Here is a 12,058-nt window from a genome sequence, read left to right as displayed (position 1 = left end):
CTTTACAATAAAATACATTCAAAAAACACAGTCACCACTGACGCCAATGTTGTTTGTTCTGTTTTAGAGACAATGCTTTTGCTTGCATGGCAGTGATTCCTATGAAACGTCACGGAGTTTGTAATGTTTTAAAAAAGCTACAACACATCGACACCCGTCTATAACAGAGCTGTTTGTTGCAAACCTTAGAACATAATAACACCAGTAAATATGAAATGACGCTAAGTAACAGAATATCTTTTTTTTCCGAATGTCTGCTAATCAAACCACAATGCATAAACAAAAACTGTGACAAACCTGCTGGGTTTTTTCTCCCTGTTGCAAAACGCGTAAGATTTACTTCTCTTTTTTCTACAAAAAAAACAACAAAACACATACAGAACTACAAACTTAAGGTCTCTAAGCATGGTGAAGATGAAAGATCAGGCACAGATTGTGACAAATCAGCTTTTTACATGCGAAATCGTACAACAATCTCATCACACAACTGGACTTTTGTTTCAAAAGACACGTGACCTAGGCCCTACAACAGAAGCATGGGAATTTTAAGCTTGAACCATCGGTCAGGTGGTTTAACCCTACAACACAGGCATGGGAATTCAACCATCAGTCAGATGGGTTAACCCTTTAACACTTGCATGGAAATTTTAGGCCTCAACCATCAGTCAGACGGGTTAACCCTTTAACACTGGCATAGGAATTTTAGACACCCAATCACTGGTCAGATGGGTTAACCCTACAACACAGGCATGGGAATTTTAGGCCTCAACCATCAGTCAGATGGGTGACTTGAGATCAATGTAGGAAGAGTCTGAAAGACAGTTACTTTTGTGTGTGTGTATGTGTGTGTGTGTGCACATCAAAGGTGTGTGTGTGCACATCAAAAGTGTGTGTGTACACATCAAAGGTGCAATTCATTTCACTGAAGAGGAGAGACGGGCACAACGGCCAAGTGGTCAAAGCATTGGAATTTCAATCCCAGGGTCCCAGGTTCGAATCCCGGTCGTGGCACTTGGTGGGTGGGGAGATTTTTTCCCAGATCTCCCAGGTCAACAGAAGTAAACAGACCTGCCAGCGCCTGAACCCCCTTTCGTGTGTACACGCATGCAGAAGATTAAATAGGCATGTTAAAGATCCCGTAATCCATGTCAGCATTCGGCGGGTTATTGAAACAAAAACACAGCCCACATGCAACCCCTCCCACCCTTGAAAACAGAGTATTGCTGCTTACATCCCAGTAAATGGTGGGGGTCAGAACGAGCATACATGTAAAAACACACTCGTGCACAATACGAGTGAATGTGGGAGTTGCAGCCCACGACGACGAAGAAGGAGAAGACGACTGATGCCCTTAATTGCAAACTCAAGTCTTGAATCAGCCATGAAGCGACAGCTGTTCACTGATAAGTATACTCAGCAGCAGCAGTCAGAAGGTCAAAGGAACAATGTCAGGATAAGCACAAACATGGCCAATAATTCACTTACTTCATGGATTCAGGATTTGTTAATGCATACAGTGCAGTTCATTTCCTGTTGTCCCCCCCCCCCCACCCCCACCCCAAGTGAAATGTGTGAATTCACAAAGCTTCCACACCCAAAAATTCATTTCAAAAAGTTTAAAACAAAGATTTTTGTTTTTTGTTTTTGTTCTTGGATCCTGTAACCATAACCGGAGAGTCAAAGTCTTTCAAGAAAAAAACAACATTTTTGTTTTGTTTGTGCGTACATTGCAAAGTTAATAAACCTGTAACTTTTGAACATTACATGCGTAATTCCAAGAAATTTAGGCTTCAAAACGAAAGTAAGTCAGATATGAATGCAATTATCATGTCAGAAAGGTTGATATACATTCTTTTTTTCATTCACGCATTAAAATCAAAACTTTACAGAAATAAAAAATCAATCAACACATCACATGAAACTTCCACTTTTTTAGGCGCCGCCAATTAATCACATTAAAAAAATTAATAAATAAAAGAGAGAGAGAGTGTGTTTAATGATAATCACAGGATAGATAAAATATTTCTTTTGACAAAGTTCTTTTTTTCTTTTTAACAGACGTAGAGCATGACCAGAATGAGACGATGGTAAAAGAACAGAGCACTGCAGGAAAAAGATAGGTCATGATGAAAATTCCTGTAGCTGACGTCAACCTCCAGACAAAGAGACATACACAGAGGTAAACAGGACAGCATTGCCACACCCTGATGGAATGAAACCTGGAATGTCATCAACAATTTTGCCATCACAATTCCCCACACATCCTTCATCCCACACTGCCACATCTTGAACATAAAAGAAACTGATCAAATAAATATTTTGTATGTCTTATGTTTGTGACATTGTGCATGATCATCTTACACTGCCACATCTTGAACATAAAAGAAACTGATTAAATAAATATTTTGTATGTCGAATGTTTGTGATACTGAATCTGTGCACGATCATCTTACACTGCCACATCTTGGATGTAAAAGAAACTGATCAAATAAATATTTTGTGTGTCGAATGTTTGTGATACTGAATCTGTGCATGCCAATATTAAAAAAAACAATGGTCAGAAAGAAGATTGATCCACACTGACTGTCCTAAAACCCTCTTGGCCGAGAGAGTGGGGATGTAACTCGGGCAAGACACTCTCCACTACAATCAAATTCTAGCCCAGCTCTGCTGTTCTGATGGTCATAGTCAGACACCACTGACTATCATACAAAATACATATACGTACACAGCGCAGACAAATTTCTTTCACACTGTAATGCTGAAACAACTTTTCCATGTAACTGGATGACACTGGACATGGTTAATGTAATCAGCACAATAATAACAAGAACTCCGGAGTGAAGCAGAAATAGCATGTGGAAAATTTAACTGGGAAGAAAAAAAACAAAACAAATCTGTTTGTCAGACCGATAATTTTTCTTGTCTTTGGAGTTCTGACTTTTTAACAGCTTTCACCAAGATTCCTGACAAAATAGTACAGCCTGTATTTAAGCAGCATTTTGTATTCATCAACAATGGACATGATAGCTTAGTCACAGTGGTGAGAGCAGTGGATTTTCATCCCAGATTTCTTCTCATTGACGCTCTTATCTGAGGAACCTGCCATCCTAGTGGTGAAATCACTGGATTTTCACCATGGCTGGTTTGTGGTTCGAATCTCATTTGGTTCTGTGGTTTAAGGGTGAAGTTTTTTCTACCCCCATCTCCAAGGTTAAAATATGAGCAGATCTGCAACTGCCTCAACCTTTTACTTTTTGCAAATATGTGCAATCATAAGACTGAATATGCATATAAAAGATCCCATAATCCATGGGAGCTTTAAGTTGCATATGGAAACATGAACACACCCTGCATCCACCCATCCCCTGAACACGGAGCATGGATGTCCAAATGGTGGATGAAAATGGTCAACTATTTAAAAATGCTCACGAGTACAAATCGGTGCACAGGAAAGCTACAATCCTTGCACACAACAGAGGTGTGCAGGAAAGCTACAATCCTTGCACACAACAGAGGTGTACAGGAAAGCTACAATCCTTGCAGGAAAGCTACAATCCTTGCACACAACAGAGGTGTGCAGGAAAGCTACAATCCTTGCAGGAAAGCTACAATCCTTGCTGGAAAGCTACAATCCTTGCACACAACAGAGGTGTACAGGAAAGCTACAATCCTTGCAGGAAAGCTACAATCCTTGCAGGAAAGCTACAACCCTTGCACACAACAGAGGTGTACAGGAAAGCTACAATCCTTGCAGGAAAGCTACAATCCTTGCAGGAAAGCTACAATCCTTGCACACAACAGAGGTGTACAGGAAAGCTACAATCCTTGCAGGAAAGCTACAATCCTTGCTGGAAAGCTACAATCCTTGCACACAACAGAGGTGTACAGGAAAGCTACAATCCTTGCAGGAAAGCTACAATCCTTGCAGGAAAGCTACAATCCTTGCACACAACAGAGGTGTACAGGAAAGCTACAATCCTTGCAGGAAAGCTACAATCCTTGCAGGAAAGCTACAATCCTTGCACACAACAGAGGTGTACAGGAAAGCTACAATCCTTGCAGGAAAGCTACAATCCTTGCTGGAAAGCTACAATCCTTGCACACAACAGAGGTGTACAGGAAAGCTACAATCCTTGCAGGAAAGCTACAATCCTTGCAGGAAAGCTACAATCCTTGCACACAACAGAGGTGTACAGGAAAGCTACAATCCTTGCAGGAAAGCTACAATCCTTGCACACAACAGAGGGAGAAGTATACACAGCATGGACACATATGACGTTCCTGCCATCACGCTGACGTGCTTCATTCTTTCTTTCCTTCTTGAAGGACAAATAAATATTTAATTTCAGAGCATACCCATGATCCGGCTATCAACCTCCCCTTTCCCCTTCCTACACTCCTCCCACCCCCCACCCCCCAACCTCCCCAAAAGCAGCACAAATCGCAAGCAGAGATCACAAGTGGAGAGAGACACAGGAATCAATATCACACAGGAGTCCCCAATCAATGCAATCAATATCACAGATCATGCCCAATACTGAGTTGAACGAGAACCTCTCAATGGCAATGGCTGTGAAGATTATCACAACAAAACATCCCACAAAGCAACATGCATTGTAACGTCAATCAATCAACGAAGGAAAAATGTCCACATGTCCCGCAAAGCAACATGCATTGTAACGTCAATTCGATCAACGAAGGAAAAATGTCCACATGTCCCACAAGCAACATGCATTGTAATGTCAATCGAATCAATGAAAGAAAATTTTCCACAATTTTACGCCTCTCAAAATAACAAAAGTACAAAATATTATGTGTTTAAAGTTTAAAAAAAAAACACACACAAAAAAACTTGCTTGTATCATATACTCAAATAGCAGACTTGCAAATATTCACTGAATGGTTTAGGTTAAAAAATTCAAAAGAATGTAATCACAGGGTTTCAGTTTTCTCAAACACTTGAAAAAAAAGGTAATGTGTCATATATATTCTGCCACTTTAGTTTCATAGCAACACTATCAAATATTGATGAAGGTTAAGAATAATTAGTTGAACAAACAAGCATTTCCTACTGGAACTTAAAATGGGCATGAAATTGCTACATCATGAATTCTGATTCACACACATGCAAAGTGTTCATTGACACCACATGCATGTCAACATGCACACACACACACACACACACACACACACAAGGACTTTGGAGAAGTCTGCAATATCTCCATCAATCGCAGTTTTGACTTATCAGTTATCCTCAAAATGATATTATTTTTCTTCCAATAAGACACAACCAACATACCAATGGCCCTATTTAGACATGTATATCATACACCACCAGTTTCAGCCCTTTATTTCATTATATATATGCCCCATGGGTCTCTACACAGACCAGCTTTTCACAAAACCAAATATTCATACTTTTCAGCAACTTAACACTAACATACCTTTCCATACACTCAATACTGATGAATCTTTCCATACCTCAACACTGACACACCTTTCCATACACTCAATATTGATGAATCTTTCCATACCTCAACACTAACATACCTTTCCATACACTCGATACTGATGAATCTTTCAATACCTCAACACTAACACACCTTTCCATACACAATATTGATGAATCTTTCCATAACTCACCAGGGACATATCTTTCCATACTTCAACACTAACACACCTTTCCATACGCTCAATACTGATGAATATTTCCATAACTCACCAGGGACATATCTTTCCCAAACTCAACACTAACATACCTTTGCATGCCCTCAATATCAATGAATTTTCCCCTTAAATCACTGACACACCTTTCCATGCCCTCAATATCAATGAATTTTCCCCTAAATCACTGACACACCTTTCCATGCTGGACTGTTTTTTCTCTCTTTTTTTTTTCAATACATCAAGACCTGTCAACAATACACAGAACTCTGTGCATCAGTTTAGAGCGTCATCATTCATACTGTTCTATTTCCATTCAACCAACACAGCATCAGTTTAGAGCGTCATCATTCATACTGCTCTATTTCCATTCAACCAACACAGCATCAGTTTAGAGCGTCATCATTCATACTGTTCTATTTCCATTCAACCAACACAGCATCAGTTTAGAGCGTCATCATTCATACTGTTCTATTTCCATTCAACCAACACAGCATCAGTTTAGAGCGTCATCATTCATACTGTTCTATTTCCATTCAACCAACACAGCATCAGTTTAGAGCGTCATCATTCATACTGTTCTATTTCCATTCAACCAACACAGCATCAGTTTAGAGCGTCATCATTCATACTGCTCTATTTCCATTCAACCAACACAGCATCAGTTTAGAGCGTCATCATTCATACTGTTCTATTTCCATTCAACCAACACAGCATCAGTTTAGAGCGTCATCATTCATACTGTTCTATTTCCATTCAACCAACACAGCATCAGTTTAGAGCGTCATCATTCATACTGTTCTATTTCCATTCAACCAACACAGCATCAGTTTAGAGCGCCATCATTCATACTGTTCTATTTCCATTCAACCAACACAGCATCAGTTTAGAGCGTCATCATTCATACTGCTCTATTTCCATTCAACCAACACAGCATCAGTTTAGAGCGTCATCATTCATACTGTTCTATTTCCATTCAACCAACACAGCATCAGTTTAGAGCGTCATCATTCATACTGCTCTATTTCCATTCAACCAACACAGCATCAGTTTAGAGCGTCATCATTCATACTGTTCTATTTCCATTCAACCAACACAAGACACTCCCATTCCTCAAACCTTTCCAACCAGACTTTAAAAAAACAACCCCTTTTAATCATATTTATTTATTTATCTATTTATTGGTTTGGCAGTTTGGATAAATAGAACATACTATGGAAGCTTGTGCTGTGTTACATATTAAATGTTTATGTACTTGTTTATTGAATGTTTATGTACTTGTTTATTGAATGTTTATGTACTTGTTTATTCAATGATAAAACTTTAAGTTGTACTGTGGATGAAATGACTTTTCTATGTTGCTTTTTTTTATCTGCAAACATGTAAACAATTACTTTTTTTATGTCGCTTTTTTTATCAGCAAACATGTCAATAATTTTTCTTCTAGAGATAATAAAGTATTCTTCAGCCACAAGGAGCTGGATAAAACAAGGTCATTCATCACCAGAGCTGGACTGAAAGAAATAAAGTGTTCCTGTATTTTGTATCTTATTTGGTTTTTGTAGTGAAAGCCAACATGAATGATAACACATTGCAAATAACATTAAAGTGAGCTTCCTGCCTTGTTTCAGAGCATGTTTTTCCATCCTGTATACAGGACACAGTCGTCAGTGAAATGTGAAATGTACTGACGAGTTATTACAGTTTTCACCAGTCCCTAAAACATGAAGGACTGCAGCAGATTGTACAGAGCAACATTTATGATACAGCCATAATATACAATGAAATCTTTGTCATGAATGTGCACTGTCTGCATTTGTCATAGATTTTATTGCACTGCCACCATTTGATAAAGCAGTAATATACAATAAAATCTTTATAATGAATGTGCACTGTCTGCATTTGTCATAGATTTTTATTGTACTGGCCACTGTTTGATAAAGCAGTAATATACAATGAAACCTTTGTCATGAATGTGTTCTGTCTGCATTTGTCATAGATTTTTATTGTACTGGCCACCATTTGATAAAGCAGTAATATACAATAAAATCTTTGTCATGAATATGTACTGTCTGCATTTGTCATAGATTTTATTGTGCTGGCCACCATTTGTTAAAGTTGTAATATCCAATTAAATCTTTATAATGAATGTGTACTATCATCTGTCATAGATGTCATTGTACTAGCCACCATTTGTTACAGCTGTAAAAAACATTGATATCTTTGTAATTAATGTCTACTAAAATTTGCCATATATTTTATTGTACCTGCTGCCATTTGTATGAAAACCTTAACATACAATATCTTTGTAATAAATGTGCACTATCTCTCATTTGCCATAGATTTTACTCAGGCAGTTGAGTTGTTTTCATGACATTTTTCATGACATTTTAAATTTACACTGTGCATTCAAAACCTTCAGGTGGGAGCTGGAATTCAATCACCAGTCTCAGAATTTCTGTTCAAGTCACTGTGAATATTTTTTAGATACGTGCATTCAAGTGAACTTGAGCACACAAGAAAGTGGATAAAAAAACAATGCCATTTCTTTGTTTTACTAAATACCACAAAGACACTTATAAACATAAATTAGCACAGAACAACACTGATTATAGCTGTTTGGTCATCTGATGCGCAAAATACAACCCATCAACAACAACCCATCAATAAAGAGATATCATTCACAGTAAACAAAACAGTACATGAAACAAAAGGAACACGATGCATACTTTGCATAAATCAAACAAATGTGTTGTAACCATGTGAGGAAAATTCATCATGGCCCTTGCATTTGAAGCATGCATGAATGACACAAACACATGAGCGCACGCACGCACACACACACTCACACACACATTAAAGACATGCATGCAAAATGATCACAGTTTAGGTCATGAGCAGTATGTATTGGATTCACCAGTGTTTGGTCCTTCTTTCTCTCTCTCTTCGTTTTTTTTTTCTCTCAATCTTTCGTAAAGCATGCCAGAAGATGTGCACACATGCACTATCACACCTGCATCCCCTCTCTCACACTCACATGGTTTTAACAAGGAATATTCATAACATTTCTCAATGTTCACAAATCTTCATCACTTCAAAAACAAGAGTGCAACTTATCCAATTTGTCAATCTGATCAAGGTTTAATTTGTCTGCTCTCACATTATTTCTATCTTTCTCTTTCTTTCTTTCTTTCCTTCTCCTTCCTCCACACCCTCCCCCTCCCCTCCCTCCCACCCTCTCTCTCTCCTCCTGTTCTCACGTTATTTCTATCTTTCTCTTTCTTTCTTTCTTTCCTTCTTCTCCTTCTTCCACACCCTCCCCCTCCCTCCTTCCCCCCCCCTCCTCCTGTTCTCACATTATTTCTTTCTATCTTTCTCTTTCCTTCTTCCTTCCTTTCTTCTCCTTCCTCCACACCCTCCCTCCCCCCCACCCTGTCTGTCTCTCTCCTTCCGCTCTCCATTTTCCCAAAATACAAACAGAACTTTGTTTAAACTGAGGTAATCAGCACAGAGGTGGGGATGTTTGCGTAGTGCACTTGCTTCAGTTTCCGTTTCTTAAAGAGGCATCAGTGCGTTAGGACAAATCCCTACACAAAACACCACATCTGCCTGGCTGATGCCTAACCAGCTGCATAGCTAGACGTGCTTGGTCAGGCCTCGAGTGCATGCATAAATATTGTTGTCTACCTGTAAGAGTCGATTTCTTCTACAGAGTTTTTTGCCAGAAAACAACAGGGGTTCTTTTTCAGTGTGCCAAGCGCATGCTACACACAGAACATCAGTTTATCGTCTTGTCCAAATCACTAGATGCTCCAGTCAATCTTGAGGAAAAGCCGAGACCAGTATTGGAAGGAAGACCCTCACTGACACCGTACTGACAGATGAGCATCTTCACCATTCTACCGCCTTTGTCCTTTGTGCTCTTGCACATCTTAACCCCATGAAAAGAAAGGAAATCATTCTGAAAGGCTGACGATTCACATACATTTATTTATTTATTTATTTATTTATTTATCTTATTATTATCATTATTATCATTATTATTATCAATTCATTTTTTAAATTATATTATTATTATTTAGTTATTTTATTTTATTTCATTTTGTACGCTTATAGTTGACTTCAAGTTTTTGCGCCTTATACATATTATTATTAGTAGTAGTAGTTTGTTGTTGTTGTTGTTTTTTTTGGGGGGGGGTGTTTTTTTGTTGTTTTTTTTTGTTTGTTTCTTTTTTTTTCTTTTTTTTTTCTCAAGGCCTGACTAAGCGCGTTGGGTTATGCTGCTGGTCAGGCATCCGCTTGGCAGATGTGGTGTAGCATATATGGATTTACCCGAACGCAGTGACGCCTTCTTGAGCTACTGAACTGAAACTGAAACCCCATGAGTGCCGATGTATGCATCACATATGTGCACAGTGACATCACCGGTGACACCATGAAAAAAAAAGGAAATCTTTCCGAAAGGCTGACGATTCACATACATATCTCCAGTATTCCTGCCTCTTATTTTCCCTCTTATGAACCTAGCTCATCATTTTCATCACAGCGAAATGTATGTACTTTTGGATATTCCCTCTCCTTGTCTCTGTCACACACACAAAGAATTCGCGCACGCAAACTTTCACACTTGGACATCCACAAACACTCATACATGCATGCAAACATGCACACACACACACACACACACACACACACACACACACACACACACACACACACTCATACATGTATGTAAGCATGCTCAAATACATGCACATACACACACGCACACACACACACACACACACACACACACACATCCACTGATCTGTCAAGGTGTTTGTACAATAGCATGCATGTCAGCTGTATTCAAGTATGGAGGCAAATCACTTGAAAAATCCAACACATCTACTGCATTTTCCACTCCTCCTGTCATGAGGTATATTGTGTTGAGAGAGAGAGAGAGAGCAAAGCTTCCCCTGAATAGCATATCACCCCTGCTCCCCGCTTACACATGCTCTCTCTCTCTCTCTCTCTCTCTCTCTCTCTTTCTCTCTCTCCACTGCTCTCCCACCCCTCCCCTTCAAAAAAAGAAGAAAAAAAAAAGGTCAGACAATGATTAAAAAAACAACAACGTTAACTACTTAAGGTAATTTCCTAGATAAATAGTGATAAAAAACAGGTGACGTTTTGCTTCTTATCAACATCCTTTATCTCTTTTGTACTTTATTCAAAGCAGATCACAGTTGCCTGGGTAAGGGGAATGATATATATTCATATATATAGAATAGAGATGATTAACAACATCATAGCGCCATTCAGGTTGTAGTCTTTACATAAGTTCTCAACAATGAATAAAAAAAAAAATTAAAAAAAGAGATTGCAAAAATATAAATGTTGCATGTTCAATTAAAAAATGATAACATTCCGAGATGCAACTCATTATTCAATGATATAAAAATGAGCAAATTGTCATAAGTATATCATTTTCTCCCAATTACAAATCAGTATCATAAAAAAAGAAAGTACAAAACTGATTATTATATAGTATATGTGTGAGCAAGTTAGAATAAATAAATATCTCTGTTTTTTGGGGGTTTTTGTTGTTGTTTTTTTGTTATTGGTTTTTTTTTTTTCATTGCAAATTCATTAATCTTTTTTTTTTTTTTCTTAAAAAGCTAATAAGTTAGACAAAAATATAATATTCAGTCTTCTTTTCTATGCACTGACAAACAATGGGTAAGAATTGCAATCCAAATCACTGAAATAGATATGAGCTATTACAATAATCTGATTTAAAATTCTTTGAATATCAGTAAGTAAATTAACTGCAAACTGATTTAAATATTTTAGATACTGAAACTGGCACTAAAGTATTTGAAACAAAGTAAATAATAGGACTGTATGTAGAAATCTAACATCAAAGTAACCACTGCTATTTCAAGAAAATATTTAATCAGAAAAAACGTTCTTTATTTTGATTCAATCTGATTGAGTAGATGCAAGCATTTGATTAAAAAAAACTTCTACATAGACAAAGTACTGCAAAATATTTTAAAGCTTAAGAATAAATATCACACACAAATTTTCAAGTAATTAAGAACAGCCAGTAATCTGAATATCTGAAATGTAAGTACTGAGCTTTGATTTAAATACCCAAACCATCTGGTCATTGTATGCTTTTTCTTCACTTCCAAATTCATGGAAAATACTTTCAACACAGAAAACGACTAAGAACTGTCAGCTTAACACAGACTTGAATATAATAAATAAAAAATTGCAAGCAACTGTCACATAATCAGACTTGCTCAAATCGTGCACTGCAAGAACGACCATGACCATCAAACCATGACATAGCCATGCGAACACAAACTTGTGTGTGTGTGTCTTTTGCTATTCTTGTTCCTGATTT

Source organism: Babylonia areolata, chromosome 26, assembly GCF_041734735.1.
Source record: "Babylonia areolata isolate BAREFJ2019XMU chromosome 26, ASM4173473v1, whole genome shotgun sequence".
NCBI classification, from domain to species: domain Eukaryota; kingdom Metazoa; phylum Mollusca; class Gastropoda; order Neogastropoda; family Buccinidae; genus Babylonia; species Babylonia areolata.
The sequence above is the reverse complement of the archived record's forward strand: the minus strand, read 5'-3'. Positions refer to the sequence as shown.